The following is a 6,000-nucleotide window of genomic DNA, read 5'->3' as shown; positions in this document are numbered from 1 at the left end:
TTGTTTTAATTTTTTTTAATAATTATCGGACTTACCAGTCTTTTAAATACCGCGTTGCTAATGTTATTTCATTTAATTTTACGTTAATTATATAAGAATTTTATTAATAAATTATTTCCTAACTGTTTTATTTTTTCTTATAGTATCTAACATGGATATCCTATTTATTATAATTCTATATATTGTGTGGTGTTTGATTCAGGATATCAGAAGGATACAAAAAAGTTAAGGAGTCAACAACCTATAGCGGTAGAAGGTATCAAATAGTCGATTCTTCCTTGTATCTTTATCCTTCTGTGTAACATTATTGTGTATCTAATAAGCTTGCCCAAAATACACGCAACTTAGAATAAATACCATCATAGATCACGTCTGCAAATAAGTATGACACAAGGTATTAGCCTAAGCAATACTCCAATTTTACGTAAAGGTTCATAGGTTAAAATTCAAGCTAGATTCATTCATTATTTTGATCCATTAGGTTTAACTTCCAAAAAAAAATTATCGGAGAATATACAAATTGTCAAAGTCTAAAGTTTGTAGTTTAGGATTTACTTTGATAAACATGGCAAATTATTTATGTAAAGTAAACGGGTATGTATAAGAAAGGAAATATATAAATTCTTCCTGCATTCAAATATTACCCTCCATCCTTATGTATATAGTCTGTGGAACTAAAGTCGTGATACAATAGAGTTATCTATTATTACTTTAGAATCCGGAATTAAGTAACGAATGTCCGGTATTGATTAGATAATATCGGTAATGTGAGGAACATTACTTTAAATATTTCCTTATGTTATGAATAATCTTGCATCATCAACACTTACACGTTGTTTTTCAGCTGTAATTCAGCTACATACATATGTGCTGCAATACGTTTTATTTATAATGTTGCCATAGTCGTTAACAAGCTAGCTATAAAAACATTAGAAATATAACACCGACTTTAATAAGAAAAAAACTATTATATTATATATAACATTTTTTTGTGTATTTGTTTCACCATTCGTCACGCACGATAAAATAATAATTTCTGGAGACATATTACTAAGTTAAAACTGCGCAAGGTCTTTTTTGATTCTATAAGGGAATTAGTTTTTCATTAAATATTATGCTTAGGTGAAATAAATGGTTTCCTTTTTGATCTGTGTTCAATTAGGAACACAATAAATATAAATAACACGTCATAGTTATATAAATTCTGAACAAGGACAACAATAAGCATACGTAATAATTTAATTACAACTTTCTATTTTATCGGCTGCCCAAATATACTGGAATCACTTTCCATACATTTTATATTCAGCCGGGAGAAATTATAGAATCACATGTTAACCGCCATGAATTGAAATCATTATGAAAGTAAGTTCCATAGATTATAATTTATTGAAACGAGCCATAGACTATTCTATTCTAAGGGCCGATAAGTTTCGTAATTTTATTGCCATATGCATTGCAAGCTCTTTTTTACATTTCGTTTGCGCTGTGCGTTCTAAATAAAATTTACTTTTAATAAAAAAATATTTTATACAAGTAGCCCAGTCAGTCGTTAGCCGTAGAGCTGAAATTATGATTATTAGAATTATGAAGGTTTTCGTTTAGAATTATTTAATTTCAAAGAAAATTTCTTAAAGCCTTTATATGCATTTTAGTCACCATTTATTATAAGAACTTCATTGCTGCTTTATTTTTGTCTGTCATACCAAAAGTTACCATTTTTTTAATATAGTAGGAGGCAAACGGAAGTTAAGTGATACCTCCGCTCATGGACACTCTGATGGACACATCAGATGTGCCCTGGCAAAAATGACACATAGCATTGCCGGTGGGCATAGAAGCCAAATGCTATATTACACTTACATTGCGAGAAGGCTCGCAAGTGCGTTGCCAGCCTTTCAAGAAATGGTACGCTCTTTTCTTGAAGGACCCTAGGTCGAATTAGTTCGGAAATACTTCAGTGGGCAGCTGGTTCCACCACTACATGGACTGCTGTGTGCTGCTGCTGCTAAATTATTTCGTACTTAACATAAACTCAACAATGTCAACTAAATTTAGCTGCTGATTTAGTTATTTATAAAAAGTATTTATTACCGCGTGAAATCATAGGGCGGAGAGAAATTTATTCAGCTGTAAGCAAAAATAAACCAAAATTTAACAACATTCACTACAAGAAACATTTATCGCCAATACCCATATACTTAAGTCAAAGCGTATATATTAGGTGTTTCGTATCTAAAAAGCTTGCAAGTACGGCAAATACCTTACTGCTGACTCATCACAAGCCAATTTTAGTTACATTTCAACGCCATGAAAACGAACTCTATAGTTACTTTTCCCACCCCAGTGGTTTTGCTACCATCGTCTTAAGCATTCTAAGTCAGTTAGCAACGCGACCTGCGCGCGCTGTGATAGTGTTGTGATAGTGATGCGAGCGTGTACATCAAGCCTAATTTTGTGATCATGTGTCGAAGCCGTAGGAAAATTAACGGTAAGTTTACAATACAAAGACAATTTAAAAAAAATATATACACAGTAATTAAAATATTTCTTTGCTAATTATCAAATCCTGATTAAATGCGCGCAGAAGTACGATTCACTGATTTTTATCAATTACATTATATTTATTTAATTGTTATTAAATAAAGCAAAAGATAAAGGTACCAAAAAAAAGTTACTTTCATCTCGTGAATATTCAGTATGGGAGAAATTATACCTTTATGTAAATATATCCGTTATCAATAAATAGAGCGTACATTTTAAGTCAACGCAAACACTTGTTAACGTATTAAACTACGTAATTATATTCAATCATAAATTCATTATTGGACATATGTATGATATATAACATATATATGGTATTCAGTTAAAATATAATAAAAAAATTAAGTGTCTAACTACTGGCGTCAATAAAATTGATTACATTTTAAATTTAAATTGCGGAATAGGCAGCTCGACTCCATACGATTGGCTACTTCTCAATCATCTTTTAAAACTCTTCTGTATAAATACTTCTTAACCTTATCCTATACTGGTCAATCGTGACTTGTGTAATTATTGTCTTTCCTTTTCTTTTGTTTTGCATTTGCATCGCTATTCGCTGTTCATGAATATGTAAGATTAGCTTTTTAATTTTTGGTTTGTTATTAATATTTTTTTGTATTACTTTAATTAAGGATTTAGCAAGATTTTATATAACATTTTTCCTTTTTTAGTTTTACTCTTACTAGGGTTGCCTGGAAGAGATCGCTTATTAGCGATAAGGCCGCCCGTTGCATCCCTTGTAATTTTTATGTATTGTATTATTTGTGTTTCTTTTATTTAAGCAACGAAATGTGAATAAATAAATTTGGTACGGAGAACACTCCTATATTTATGACTTAAGAAAATGTTATAAAATACTAGCTGACCCGGCAAACGTCGTTTTGCCATAAATATTATTTCTAGGAAACATTTTTTAGTTCAATAAAAATAACCTATCTGCTATAATAAAAATAGATGTTGATCGAGCCGTTTCGGAGGAGTATGGGAACGAACATTGTGACACGAGAATTTTATATATATAGAGATTAATCATGAACAAGAAACGCATCTTTTCTTTGTTATTAATAAATAGAATACAAATATAAAATCTAAACATCAATATTTAGATGAAAAGCTTTCGAGAGTCATAAACATAGTACGATAAAATTTACGAAAACTTTTTTTTTTGTTATAACAGAATCTTGAATGCAGAAAACTTTTATTATCGATATAAATATCGAATTATTTAAAATACACTTAAATAAAGACTTATGACTAATTATATATAACCGGTACGCTGGTCACATCGATGATAAAAAGTTATTCTTTATCATTTCTACCGGAAATCAGAATCACTATGCATTTCCTGGCAAGTGGGTGAACGTCTTTCTAACGATGGAAAATAATCGTAAATTACTTATTAATACACATTATAGTAATTATTGGGGTAGAGGCACAAGAACGTGAACGACCGGCTTAAATCAGAGTTATGATTCCACTTTTTATGTGCTTAACGGTGAATCTGAACTTAACTAGTGACTGTATGTTTAACATTTCTTTATGATGTCAAAATTGCTTCATTTTAGAGTTACCTATGGTGTCGAGATTGTTTTTTACAGAAGCCTCAGGAAGAATTGTTGCAAGTCGAATACAGAAAACATTAGTTTAATCCAGGAACATGCATCATTTATTTTTCTATTTGTAAGTTGTATCGAATGTAGGCCCTGGAGCGCAACTCGGAGACTGTATGTAGAACGTTAGAGACTTTTCATTACCTCAAGAAATATAAATACACATATGTATATGTATATGTTTGTGGATGGATGGACATTGAGGCAAAAACTAAAGGTTTTAATATTTTTTTAAAGCTGAACTGTCAGAGCCTATAATAAAACAATATTGTCACCAGAAAAATGTAAAAATAGAAAGCAAAACGTGATCAATTATTCAGTTTCACTTCTTTGTCACTTAAACTATTTGCGGTAATTTAAATCAATAGTGTTTTATTTATTGTGGCAAAAACGTGATGATAACATTCATTTTCTTACACTTATTGTCTTGAAGGCATTGTATTTGGTGATTCTTACTTTAGAAAGAGATTCTCCAATGAATAATTCCAGAGCCGTACAGTGAAATGGTCACAATTTTCCTTAATTAGATTTTTATATTGTTCATCGATGTTTATGTAGAGAGTACGACCGTGTCTCTCGTTGAAGGTGAGGTATCCTTATAGGTGGGCGTCACTAAAACCTTTTTTAACGGGTTAATACGCAAGTCTACAATTACAAAAACTATTAAACTAGTCATACAAAATTATGAGTCATTTAATATTGTACGTGGATGTTAATTGTCTACAAACAATATTCAAGTAATTAATGTTATATTATAGTTAAAAGCCGAAGATTATTATTGTACTATCTATCTATATTGAAATAATAGAGGAAGGAAAGGAAATGGAGTGAAACATACCGTGCAGCATGACACCAAATTATAATATAGGTTACGCCCGGAAGTGACTAATAACTAATGACTGTTTTTAGGAAATGGTTTGAACTAACTACTTTTGATACATATCTTGAATGCTCTTACGATTAATTATATCAGTTCCATTTCCAGTGAAATAATTGTTTCAGCTTAGAATATATTGTAAGGGTTAACACAAGGTCTTCAAGGGGTACACGGTGACCTAAAATAAACCAGCAAATCGGAGTTGTATTGGATTGTTGATTATCTGTTTGGATGAACGCAATAGACTAAAAAAAACGATACTGATTATTATTGTATAGGTCCCGAACAGTTTCGCTAAATACGGCAAAAGTACACTGGCGAAGGTGGTTCGGAAACTAATAAATAAAGAATACTTTACTTTGAGTAATGCGTCTCTAAATACCCATATAAAATGTCACATATTATGATTGCTAGAGTAACTTGCATTATAGCCGTGACCACGAATCTCGCGACAATTTTGAGAATTATATGAAAGAATCATTGCCCAAAAATAAAGAAATAATTTATTGACATTCTAGTGGCTATAATCAGGCGTTTCTCTCGCATATCCCAAGGTAATTCTATTCTAAGGAAAAATGTGAATGAGTGTGTAATAGTAGTAGGTTCAAATTTCGCAACAATATTTCCCACACACACCATACGCTTCTAAAAGTCTGACACAGTAATTTGCTCCATTTTCGGCTTATTATCATTAACTTTCGCTAAAGAAAAGCGTTTGTTTAAAATTGGTAGTGTTTTGTAACCACGCATGCGTATCGCACTTTTTTATGGGACCTTAAGTGTCTGTTACGTCATTTACGAACCTTATTGTTACAACTTAGGACGATTTAACTATTATATGTAACGTGATATTGCATTATTACATAATTTTTGGACTGTAATATCAAGACAATTCATTTTCTTCAAGAATTATTATTTAGTATATACAGAGTTCTACACATTTCATATTGTATTGTCTTCTGTTAACAT

This window comes from Pieris brassicae, chromosome 11, assembly GCF_905147105.1.
Source record: "Pieris brassicae chromosome 11, ilPieBrab1.1, whole genome shotgun sequence".
NCBI classification, from domain to species: domain Eukaryota; kingdom Metazoa; phylum Arthropoda; class Insecta; order Lepidoptera; family Pieridae; genus Pieris; species Pieris brassicae.
This window is presented reverse-complemented; position numbering follows the sequence as displayed.